The sequence below is a fragment of the Leptonychotes weddellii genome, chromosome 6, assembly GCF_054177405.1.
Source record: "Leptonychotes weddellii isolate Sample4059 chromosome 6, ASM5417740v2, whole genome shotgun sequence".
Classification (NCBI taxonomy): domain Eukaryota; kingdom Metazoa; phylum Chordata; class Mammalia; order Carnivora; family Phocidae; genus Leptonychotes; species Leptonychotes weddellii.
Genome location: NC_138374.1, coordinates 22,321,515 through 22,334,972, shown reverse-complemented (window position 1 = coordinate 22,334,972; position 13,458 = coordinate 22,321,515). Strand labels below are relative to the sequence as shown.

At 38.0% G+C, this 13,458-nt stretch overlaps 1 protein-coding gene across 1 annotated transcript in view; it reads left to right on the top strand.

Annotated features, from left to right (window-relative positions):
* Positions 1-13,458, top strand: part of CFAP58 (cilia and flagella associated protein 58) — an 86,583-nt gene that overhangs the window by 65,000 nt on the left and 8,125 nt on the right. The gene's annotated exons all lie outside the window — the stretch shown is intronic.

Genomic DNA, 13,458 nt, shown 5'->3' with positions numbered 1-13,458 from the left:
GGGGGGTGGGGTGGGAGGGATGGGGTGACTGGGTGATAGACACTGGGGAGGGTATGTGCTCTGGTAAGCGCTGTGAATTGTGCAAGACTGTTGAATCTCAGATATGTACCTCTGAAACAAATAATGCAATATATGTTAAGAAAAAAAAAAAGAAGAAGAAGAAGGTAGCGGGAGGGGAAGAATGAAGCGGGGGAAATCGGAGGGGTAGACGAACCATGAGAGACGATGGACTCTGAAAAACAAACAGGGTTCTAGAGGGGAGGGGCCTGGGAGGATGGGTTAGCCTGGTGGTGGGTATTGAGGAGGGCACATTCTGCATGGAGCACTGGGTGTTACGAACAAACAATGAATCATGGAACACTTCATCTAAAATTAATGATGTAATGTATGGGGATTAACATAAGAATAAAAAAAAATTTTTAAATGTAAAAAAAAAAATAATAAAGCAACACTGTTGCTCTATTTTAGCGCTATCCAATAAAAAATAAATAAAAAGCCGTATCTGTAATTGTAAATTTTCTAGTTGTCACAGTAACAAGGTAAAAAGAATCAGATGAAGTTAACTTTGATAATATACATTGTTGAACTGAATTTATCCAAAATTATTATTTTCACATGAAATGAATTTTAAGTTATTAATGTGATATTTTAGATTCTTTTTTTGTACTAAGTCTATAATATCTGGTATGTATTTTACACTTAGAGCACATATCAATTCAGACTATCCACATTTCAAGTGCTTGGTAGCCACATACAGCAAGTGGCTTCCATACTGACTGGTGCAGATCTACTTTTTGGCCCTGATTACTTGAATATCAGTGTGGCTACTAAATTCTCTCTGATTTGCTGAGCATGTTTATGTAATCCGAATGATGGCACTCATAGAAGTGACAGAGAATTACTTAGTCGTTAAGAATCATTCATTCATTCATTCGTTCATTCCTCTTTTCATTTATTTGCTCATTCACTCATTCATTTTCATTCATTCATTCATTCATTAGGTTAGAGCTCTACTTCATACCATACTCTAAATTTTACGACATATTACAAAAGTTATAGAATAAAATAAAAATGAATTTCTATATATTCTTGGAAGGTGGAGGAAATCCCCCCCTTTTCATTTGGGGAAATACTATAATGCAGAAAAGTGAAGTATAATAGAACAAATAAACCTGCCACCCATCCAGAATGGTGAATATTAATGTTTTGTCACATTTGTTTTAGGCTAAAAAAATAGAGTAGCTCTTTCAGTTTGGGTGGACCCCTTGAAGTTCTATTTCTTTCCTGACTTTTCTAGGGGCAACAACTATCAGGAATTTGATGTGTATTCCTTCAGTGTATTTTTATGCTTTTACTGCAAATTGATGCATCACAAACAACATAGAGAACTACTTGGTGTACTTTACATTTACGCAAGTGTTCTTTTTCCACACTCAACATTATATTTTGAGAAATATCCATGATGATATACATAGATACTGTGGATAATTCTATTGTATATTTCTTTTTTTTTTTTTAACATTTTATTTATTTGAGAGTGAGAGAGAGAGAGAGAGAGCATGAGCGGGCAGAGGGAGAGGGAGAGGGAGAAGCAGACGCCCTGCTGAGCAGGGAGCCCAATATGGGGCTCCATACCGGCACCTGGGATCATGACCTGAGCTGAAGGCAGAAGCTCAAACCGACTGAGCCACGCAGGCACCTTCTACTGTATATTTCTACTATATTTACCTGTATTTTAAGTGATGGACATTTAGGTATTTTTCCCCAAACTCACTACTGTAAAAGTATTTCAGTGGGCATTCCTGTACAAGTTTCCTTGTACACATATATAAGCATGTCTCTAGGGTATGTATCTAGAGAAAGGGCAAAGACTTTTTAAGTATAATATCAAAGGCAGAAGTCACAAAGGAAAGGAGGGATAGTTTTGTCTACATAAAAAGTTGAGAACATCATCAGTACAGGAGAAAATATTTTAAAGATAGAAAGACAAAAAATATTTGCCACAAATATGACAGAGAAATGGTTAATATCCTTAATATATAAAGAATTTTTGCAAAATTGATTTGAAAAAGATGACCACCTCCGTGGTAGGGGTCATATGTAAACAATTCACAAAGGAAGAAATATAAATGGCTAATAAATATATAAAAATATAATTGACATTACTAGTAATCAAAAGAATGAAAATTAAAAGAATAATTATCTCTTTTTTTGGCCTATGGAGTTGGCAAAGATGAAAAACAGAATGATGATACCTAGTGCTGGTGAGAACATGGGGGCAATAGATACTTCTATATACTGTGGGTAGAATTTGCATTGATGTCAACTTTCTTTTTTTTTTTTTAAGATTTTATTTATTTATTTACTTATTTGAGAGAGAAGGAGAGGGTGTGGGGGAGAAGGGCAGAGGGAGAAGGACAAGCAGACTCCATGCTGAGTGTGGAGCCCGTTGCGGGGCTCAGTCTCGCAACCCTGAGATCATGACCTGAGCCAAAATCGAGAGTTGGATGCTCAACTGACTGAGCCATCCAGGTGCCCCTGCATTGATGTCAACTTTCTAGAAGAGAGTTTGGTAGTATCTGTCAAAGGCCTTCTAATGTGACTCAGAAATTCTACATTAGGAATTAATCCGGAGAAAAAAACTCAGTTGTGCATAACTCTGCCACACTGAAATGTTTATTGTAGTGTTATTTATGCTATATATAAAGTTAAAGGGGAACCAGTGATGATAATGCACCATAAACTGAAGAATATAGTAGTTTCCCCTTATCTGCAATTTCACTTTGCGTGGTTTCAGTTACCTGTGGTCAACCTTGGTCTAGAAGCTAATGATCCTCTTTCTGACATATAGTCAGAAAGTCCATAATAACCTAAGGTTATGTCACAATGCCTACATCATTCACCTCACTTTGTCTCATCTCACACCATCACAAGAAAGGTGAGGACGGCACAATAAGATGTTTTGAGAGAGACCACATCCGCATAGCTTTTATACAGTATATTGTTGTAATTGTTCTTTTTCGTTTTTAATCTCTTACTGGACCTAATTTATCATGGCTAGGCATATATGGGAAAAAACATAGAATGTGTAGCGTTTGGTATTACCTGCAATTTTAGGCATCCACTGGGGGTCTTGGAACATATCCTCTGCATGAAAGTGGGAACTGCTCTATGACTAAATCCGCCCAAGATTAAAATCCCTAACAACACTGTGATAGCACCAAAGACGCAGTTAATTTGAGGAAATTGGAAAAGCCCCCCAACAGAAGTTACTTTGAGCAACATTTTGAAAGCTGAGAGGTGTTGGACAAGAGCTGGGAGTGGGGGAAGGGCATTAGGGAGGAATGGGTGGCCAGTGCAAAGGCAAGGAGGCTTAAAAGAATCTGGTGGATTAGGGAGGGAGAATGACTTAGTGTGATGGGCGCACAGGAAACAGGAAGGAGCAGAGCAGGACAGAGCCCTTTCTGCTCTGAGCCCGTTCTGTGATGTCACGGTCCTATGATTACTTGGAAACTTTTTAGGATTTAGTCACAAAATCCAAATTACTTGGAGTTATTTCAGCTTGAGTATGTAATTCCATCAGAGTATTTCTTGTTTTAAAATTTAATTTGGCTTATTTAAAACTATGTATTACTCCAAAGAATTTTCTAAGTTAGCAAGATTTCCCTCAGCTGCCTTTCATTGGCCCCATTGCATGTTTTAATAACTTGATTGTGTAAGGCACTTTCTTTATGCAGCTGTCATTGTTGATGTATGGTTACACAGCTGCTCTTTTCTCTCCTGATTCCTCTCTACCTTGGCCGTCCCTCTGGTTTGGCTGGTGACTGAGAATGGTGGAGGCGGGGTGCTTGATAGCGGGTTGGAAGAAGCCAAGAGTGTGCTGGTTCAGGCTTGGAGTCATACCGGCGTGGGTTAGAATCCTGGCTCTGCATCTGCAATTTGTAGGTATGTGGTCTTGGACAAATTCCTTAGCCTTGCTGAGCCTCAGTTTCCTTAATATGAGTTTGTCAAAAAGATGTCCTGCTGACTCTTTACAATGGAGCTCACCATCTTCTTCCTGAAGCCAGCTCCTTCCCTGGCTTGGGTATGCATGTTCATGGTGTGGCCCCTTGTCCAGACACCCAGAGACTTGAAATGCCAGAGTCACTTCTGACCCCCCCCATCCACCTCCCACCCCGGCCAGTTGCTGAGTCAAGTAAATTGCATCTCCCCCTGCTCTTACATCTATTTCTAACCTTATATGTTTTGTCCCCCAACCACTCTTCTGATGGAGGCCCTCAATTCTATTATCTTAGACCAGTGTTCTTCAATGTAGAGCACCTAAGACAATCCACTGACTATTGAAGAAAATATCAGAACTTCTACATATATGTGCATTTTAATCTCAGTCTTTAAAATGTTCTATTTTACATGTGTCTTTTAAATTATTACAGTAGTACATGTATATAATATACGACAATATATTAATGTTAGTAACCTATTATTCACCAAGAAACCCTCCATGGTTTCCTCCTGCCTATTGTCTTGAAAACAAACTCATCTGTCTATCATTCAAGACACGTACAGTCTTCTTTTCTAGTCTAGTAAGATAGTCGCTTGCAACTTTCCTTGCATATACTGCAGGCTTGCTGGATGCTTTTATGCTTTCACCTCCTTACCTTTATACTTTTGTTTATTTTTTCCCTTCTTTTACTTTCCACATGCTATAGGAAGCAGTGTGAGTAACGCTTAAGAACAAGGATGGAGATATATACACACATGCATACATATATATACACATATTTTTACATATCTATCTATATCTACCTATGTATCTTTATATACACACATATATATATCTATATAGGTATAATATGTTTATCTCAATCTTTGAAATGTTCTATTTTATATAGATTCAAATCTCTTGGTTCTGCCACTTTCTAGTTTTATTTAGGTAAGTCACTGACACTTCCAAGCCTCAACTTTCTCATCTGGAAAATAGGGATAATAACCAATTCTCAGGTTTGTTGTGATGAGTTATTAAAATGCACATTTGAAGGGTGCCTGGGTGGCTCAGTCAGTTAAGTGTCTGCCTTCAGCTGAGGTCATGATCTCAGGGTCCTGGGATCCAGCCCCATGCTCAGCAGGGGGTCTGCTTATCCCTCTCCCTCTGCCCCCCCCTCCCACTAGTGCTCTCTCTCTCTCTCAAATAAACAAATAAAATCTTAAACAAAGAGAAATGCCACGTTTGAGCTGAGCACCATGCCTGGCATATCCACAGTACCTGTTCTGTAGATGGGAGCTGCTGTGACTGCTTCTATTATTCTTTTCCAGTATTTTTTGTCCAGTTCACCCAAATTCTGAGATTGTGCAGGAAAGTGAATATTTTCATAACATAAATATGTTCACTAAAGAGCTTGCCATTTATATGACTGTTATCTATACTCACTGGTCTCTCTTTTTCAGTAGGATTGTCTGGGTTATTATTAGCCAACAAGAAATGCAAATGCAATGCAAAGCAATTGTAAGCTTTGTAAAAGATGCCAGATCACTTGAAACAATGCAAGTGATATTAGAAAAATTCTAGAATCATATCACAGGCAATGGCAAATCAGCATCTGGTAGAAAAAGAGAAAATCAAACAATTATAAGCGTAGGTACCTCAAAACAGAATGTTTTAAATATCAAAGGATTAAGAGGAGATTTGAGAGTAATTAATGAAGGCTTTGAATATTTCTGCTAACGGAAGTCTTTTGAAAATAATTGGCCTGAGTACTTAACTAAAATACAAAAAGCATTAACCATCAAAGAAATTATAGATAAATCTTACTACGTTATCATTAAGAATGTCTGCTCCTCAAGGAAGTCATAAAAAAGTAAGGCACAAACTTTATATGTCTTTATCCAGAATTTATAAAGAATTGCAAATCACTAAGAAAAAGACAATGGTAAAAAATAGGAAAACAATGTGTGTGAAACAGGCATTTCTCAGAAGAGGAAACACAAATGATGAATAAACTTGAAAAACTGCTTAACCTTATTTTATAAGAAGGAAAATAAGATGTATGACCATATTAAGATACTGTTTTACTATTTCTAGAGGGACAAAAGTTACGATGTCTGTATTAGTTATCTCTTGCTTTGTTATAAATTACCACACACTTGGCAGCTTAATACACATTGTTTCATAATTTCAGTGGATAGGACTCTAGGTATGGCTTAGTTGGGTCCTCTGCTTAGGGATGCCTGGTGACACTAAGCAATAGCAAAGATGCAGATCAGTGGGGATTTTTAGATAGCACTTCGGAAAATCATTTTACGTTCTCTTACAAAGTTGAACATTTGTATTCTTTAAGATGCAGCAGTCCCACTCCTAGGTCTACATGCTGGGAAGACTTGTAATTGGGGACTAGGGAACATGCATGAGAATGTTCATGGCAACATTGTTGATATAAACAAAACCCTGGAAACAACCCAAATGCCCACTGACAGGAGAATGGGTAAATTGTGGAATTTTCACCCAACAGAATATCAGATTAAATACAAGCACAGAAGCATGTATTTAATGACATCATTAAATCTTTTACCAATTATGTTGAGTAAAACAAGCAAGGCAAAGAAACTACATATGCTGGGATATATTTTTATAAAGCTCAAAGCAAAGCAAAATTAAATAATAGATGTATGATAAAACCATTTGGAAAAATCTAGGGAATGACAACAACAGGATTCAGATGGTGCTTACCTTGGCTGATGGTGGCGGTTGTGTAGGCACAGGGATGGGAGGGAGAAAGGAATACACAGATACTAGGTATTGATGATGTTCTATTTCATAAGTTGGGTGATGGCTTCATCATGAGCATTTATTTTATTATTATGCTTTATAGTTATACATGCTATATATTCTTTTGTATGGTTATTACATAATAAAAAATTTAAAAACTGTTGTACTGCAGAAGTTAGATATATGAAAGAAGTCAAATTGCACCATAATATGGTTAGCTATGTAAAAGAAAAGCCCTGGGGTGCCTGGTGGCACAGTCAGTTAAGCATGTGACTCAGTTTTGGCTCAGGTCGTGATCTCAGGGTTGTGAGATCGAGCCCTGTGTGGGCTCCATGCTCAGCGCAGAGTCTGCTTGGGATTCTCTTTCTCTCTCCCTCTGCCCCTTTTCCCCACCCCTCAAATAAGTAAATAAATCTTAAAAAAAAACCTAATAATTTTTTTAGGTTTATTTATGTAAGCAATTTCTACACCCAGAGTGGGGCTTCAGTTCACAACTCTGAGATCAAGAGTTGGGTGCTCTTCCAAACGAGACAGCCAGGTGTCCCCCAAACCCAATAATTTTAATGGATCCAGTAATTGTACATTATTACAATTAAAGTGCAAATTTTAAAATTATAAGACAAAATACTCAAAAAATTAAATTCTTAAAATGAATTTTAGATCTGTTTTTTAAGGGAAAAAACTCAAACTTTTTTCTGTACTATTTATTATGAAAATTGATCCCATTTTCAGTGGATTGACTTCGAGTGGCTTTGTCTATTCAGTTTGTCCTTTGGTAGTGAGACCCTTCTCTAGTTCATGAATACAAATATTATTGCTATGACTACTATTCCCACTGAGATCCATCTGAAATATTTCCCTCTCTGCAGTCCACCAAATGAATATCATCTTTACTTCTGAACCTACCCACACACTGCACAGTACTCCTAGCACCTCTTTGGGGACCTGGCAATACTCTGCCTTATTTCATGACTTAGTTATTTGTTTTTCTTCTGCTGAAAAGTGAGCTCCTTGAAGTTTGGACCTTATTTATCTTTGTATGAAACTAGCACAATCATATGCGTTGTGCTGGCACTAAATAAGAACTTAGTGGACTTGAATTTTTCTAGACCTGTTTCATTGTAGGTTTTAAGAAAAGCCAACACCATCACGACTTAATATGTGCAAATTCTTCACATACGTTAAGTTGTGGGATAAGGTGCAAGGGTAAAACCAGCCAGCAGTCTTGGTAATGAAGTTCAGGCCGATCTAGGCAATTATATACCCTGCCCAGGACTTCACAAACATATATTTGCATTTGAGAACATAAAACCCATTGCAAAGAGATCTCTTAAGAAAGTTTGTGTTGTTTATATCAGAAAGTACCAGAAGCATTTTTCCTATTATTACAAAAATGGTGAAGGTTAGTGTGTGCAGATTTCTCCTGTGCGTCATAAAACACTTAATCACCCACATCCAGAGCCAAGAACCACTGTGTAACCAAGCAGTTTCCTGCTCATGAGGAACTCAGCTGTGTAATTCTGTTTCATCCCCAAATCCTGCATCTCCCAGCCTCTCCAGGGGGCTTTACCACTTCATGACATCATAAACAAGGTAGGTCCAGAGTTCAGGTTACTGACATTTTCGTTATAAAGCTAATAAACAAGAAAGCCCCAAGGTATCAGCCATTATTTTCCCTTTTCTAAAGCTAGATAGAAATGTAATATATTTACAGAGTTTCTAATTTATTTTCCTGCTAACGAAAAGAGGCATTTCTAGATAAATTAGGCAGTGCTCTGGAGTTGCCTTCATATAAAGAGGGAAGCAGTTTTGCTTAAAATTTTAAATTTGGCTTTAGTCTTTTGTTAAGGATTATGGATGGGGGTGGGAAGGTGGAAAGCAAACTAAAACCAAGCAAACAGGCAAAAATGTAATGCATTTTTTTCATTGTAGAAGAGTTATGTGTGCAATTAGAATTCTTGTGTTTAAGGAGGCTGTTTAAAAAGTCCACACATTATTTAGTTTAAGACTTAAGTTGAGGGACACCTGGGTGGCTCAGTTGGTTAAGCGTCTGCCTTCGGCTCAGGTTGTGATCCCAGGGTCCTGGGATCGAGTCCCACATCGGGCTCCCTGCTCCGCGGGAAGCCTGTTCTCCCTCTCCCACTCCCCCTGTTTGTGTTCCCTCTCTCTCTGTCTCTCTCTCTGTCAAATAAGTAAATAAAATCTTAAAAAAAAAAAGAATTGCTTAAAAAAAAAGTTAAGCTTGGATTTTCATGTGTCTGTATGCACACGCACATACAAGCAGAGCTTTGGAGCCAATTAATGTGAAGGCATTTGCCAGTCTTATGAATTAAAATAGGCATTTGAAACCACTTGCACTATCAGAAACCACTATAAACATTTTACTAAGAGATCAAGGTTGTATATCAAGTATTTTCATGAATTATACAAAATATGCACGATGAAAAAGTTTCACTCAAATGTATATGATTTATAGGAACAACCAGCTCATTAAGGTGAATTATATAAGCTCTGCTAACTGGGAGTTGTTACAGTGGTCTAATTAAAGTAAAAGTTCTCAACAAATCTATCTCACCTCTGTTGATGTGTATTACTAAAATATGATGGGCATAGTTTGCTGATAGTATAATTCCAAGCAAGAAAATTATTGAGCATCTAGAATGAGTAGAATGCAATAGCAGGTATGAGGGACACATAGAAAGATCCATTAGAGTTCTGACCTTAAAGGCTCATCATACAACTGGAAAGAATGAATTCATAAGGATTAAATACTGAAGTAATATAAATGGTATCTTGACATTTTGGAAAAAAACATTTTCTGTGTATCTGTGAAGTTGGCTCTCCCAGAAGTAGTGATTGGGGGATTTTTTTTTTTTTAAACCACCTTCATCTTGAACCCATTGGGTGAGCTAAAGTGAAGATAAGCTGGTGTCTCTTTCTTTGGAGTGAACAGTATCCAAGCATCTCAGTGAGTGGCTTTTGCCCTGGTGGGTATAGATAAGCATGTGACTTCGGATCAGGAGCCAAGCTGCCTGATTCACATGAATTAGCTAGTTCACGGGGTGAAGCGATTATTTGCAATGCTCGCCCAAGCAAATTGATGAATCCAGGGTGAACAGAATCAATGCACTGGCATTTGCCAAACACAGATTCAGATTAAAACAGAATAAATTAGTTCTTCTTAGTCAGTTATTGCCTCAAGTAGGTGAGCTGAGGAAGAAGAGGTGTTAAGGTGCACGTTAAATGTGAACTACCTTCTGTTTTCAGTTGAAGATGCAGAGCAAAAGACAGGGAATATAAACAGACAGTGAACCTAAAATTGTAGCTCGGTGGGGAAAGGAGTTCTGTGAGCAACTCCATTTCTTCCTCCGAATTGTACCCAGAACAGCACTGACTCCGATTTGCATAGACTGTTCAGAATGTAGGTTTTTAATTTATTGTCAGATAAAATACAAACACCTGAAGTCTGAGTGACTTCGTGTCTGGAGTTTCCAATCTGGGGTTACAGACTGTCACCGTGTAATGACAGCATTATTTGAAGCTAATACTGTAATTAATTTCTTACCACTATACTCAGCCAATGTTAATAATGAGCCATGCTGTTATTCAGCATAACTTAGCAGAGGCTCTTGCAGCCAAAGAATCCATAACCATGTCTGACAGTCTGTCCAACTGCAAGGGAGCATCATTCCGAAGATGGACATAATATGTTTTATGCTTACAAGTCATGCTCAGCCAAAGCGAGAGCTAGTCTCCTGATGTTGAGAATCTAGCTTTTTTCCAGTATAGCTGTTCACAAAGTAATTTAGAGAGTGCGGCATGCTACGAAGTAATATTGATGTGCATTGTGAACAAACTCTGAACAAATAAAGAAATGCCAACCTGAAGATGCAATCTTTTGTTGTTGGGGAAATAATGAACTATTTATGATTTTCTTATGATGTTTCATTGACATATGGTGCTTCTAGCCCAGTGACAAATTAATTGACTTGGTTTAAAAAGAAATGAATGCAGCTTAACGAAGGACAGGATATGTATTACAAGGCAGCTGGTTCTGCTGCTGCTGGCTGATGGAGACCATATACGCCGGACAGCCTAATGAGTCTCTCTGTTGCATAAGATAGATTCTCTTTATAATAGAATTGCACGCTTTGTCTCTAAATGGGGTTATTATACACACCACTGCACAATGTTTGAAGAGCTTGGTTGGCCCTTGTAGAGGGTTAGGAGAGAAATACATTGGAAAACAATCGTACTTAAGACCTTCATTCCATCAAACACTCCATATTTATCTAAATTACCAGAATGCTCTCCCAAAATATAAATTTGTATTATACACACAGCTGGAATGTTAATGCTGACTGGCCTTCACTTTGGTTTTATCAGTTAGGTTTTCTTTTGTAAACACAGACCAAAATTCATGCACAATGAAGCCTGGTAATGCATTTCAGCCACTACCCCCCACTCTTTTTGCCCTCTGCTCTTCCCATTTCCACTGTCTTGGTCCCTGAAGTTTCATTTGGTATTCTCTCTGCCCGCCATGAACACACATGCATCACTTGGCCTGGGTGATTTAACTCTTAGAACTTTTTGACTTTGAATACTGCAGCAGTTTTAATGGTAATTCACTCAGCTTCTTCACTTTTCTCCACACTCGTGGGTCCTTGCTGTTCAGTCGCTCAGTTATTCTTTAGAATAAATCCATTTTGATTCCTTTTACAGCCTTGGAAAAAAGCCAGGAAGTGGAGGTAGGGGAAGATGGGCTAAATGGTGGCCTCGTTCACTCTGTATGTGAAGATCACACATCCTGTTAGAGGGTGTGGGTGGAGCCCATTCAGCTGGCCTCGGTCCCGGGAGCTGAGTCATGCTCTTAACTCTGCGTACTCTCCCCTGGCTGCCAACCCGATTTCACCTTCTGGTTCCATTCTTCTACTGATAGTATCATGTAGCCTTTAGGAATTATGTAGCAAGATTTCCTCCAAGTTCTTTCAGGGTCTTCAAGCCCCAGAGAGGGCATTGCATGGGAAAAGTGATTCTCGAGTATATCACGACTGGGTTTTTGACTTGTCACATCTTGGACTTTGGGACACACATTCATTGCTGTTGACCTTGGGATTCTCACTTACGAAGTGAGATAGCAATATTTGCTTCTTCTAGCCTCTCTCCTCTGTGTCTATTTCCTCCCTGCCAAGAGCTGCTGAAAAGTGTTCCGCCTGGGAAACATTCGAAGGTTCTTGGAGTAAGATGATCTTTTCAGTTTAAGATGTTATTATATCCCAAACCAGATTGCTTCCCCCTTGTCTTTGTGGGGTTCTTTACTTTTCAAGTCCACCTGTATTCCGGTAGAGAGTAAGGGAGCTAAAAGAAATGGACAAAACAGTTTCATGGGCTTCTCCACATATTTATTACCCTCTCCAAATTGAATCTTGAAGCTTTGTCAGAAGTGTTATTTCTCCAACAGAGCAGGCATTAAGTGGCTATAGAAAGTAAACTCACCTCCTGACATCTTTCCCATTGCTTGCTACATCCATTTACTGGGAAGTTTATATTGTAAGGTGTGATGGGAGGTGTTGTCCAACAAAAGAAAATCCACCACTTTGTAATTCTATTTGTTCAAGTTTTCTTCTTTTGCATGGGCTTTTAGATTTCTTATTTTTGGAATTATTTCTTAAATGTGAGTATTGTTTTTTGATACATGTTTCTCCAGAATTTTATTCCATCCAACTAATTCTTAAGTTACATACATTCTTTTGAAAGTAGGGTCATGTTATTTGTGATAAAATTTCTATAATTTGGCCATGGGGAAGAAAAATGTAAAACAAATGCTAACAATGAGTAGTAGTTAATGAATTTTCTTCTATTGATTTTTTAAAAAATGATTCTCATGTTCTCTGTCAAAAACAGATTATTTGATGACAATGCTAAGAATATTTAGCTCCAGGTAAAAATTAGTTTCAGTTTGCTTGGATGTGTCATTTATTGAGAGGGCTTTTACTTATATTTTTTTCTTTAACATAATTACTTTAAAGAAATAAATATGTACAGAGACAAATGAATAGACACACTAGTCTTTATCAATGTTTGTTCAAATTATTGCAGTTTAGAGAAATGGGAATCCAGAACTGAGATGCCTAAGAAACAAATCTTCCCTTGTATGTAATTTCTTTAGTTCAAGAATCTGAAAACACATTACAAGCAATTAAACTTTAAGGTACAAATGGGAATTCTATATTGTTTGTTGGTTAAATTCATTTATGAAATTATGATTTGCTGTGGATTCCTAGCAAGCCCTTTCTTTTAGTTCTACAAATGTATACATCCTAGTTTTCTTGGCTTTTTACCTGTTCTCTCAAACAACTTCCAGATCTCTGCTCTTTCCATGTCATGTTTCTTAAAAGACTTGCTTTCTTTACTTCCTACTTCTGATTTGTTTTCCAGCCTCTGTGAGTTTTGCTCCCCCAATGTTATTGTAAACTCTCTAAGGTCAGTAGTGTCATCCTAATAGGCCTCCCCCAAGGCCATTTTCAGTCCCCCTTCTGTTTCTTTTCTTAGCCCATCGGATATCACTGACCACTCAAATCATGCCTCTCTTTGTAAACACTGCCATTTCCTGGTTGGGGGACATTCAGTTACTTTCCCTTGTTCCTTTTCTCTGGGTCTTTCTTCTTTGCCTCCCCCTGATATGCTGGCTCTCC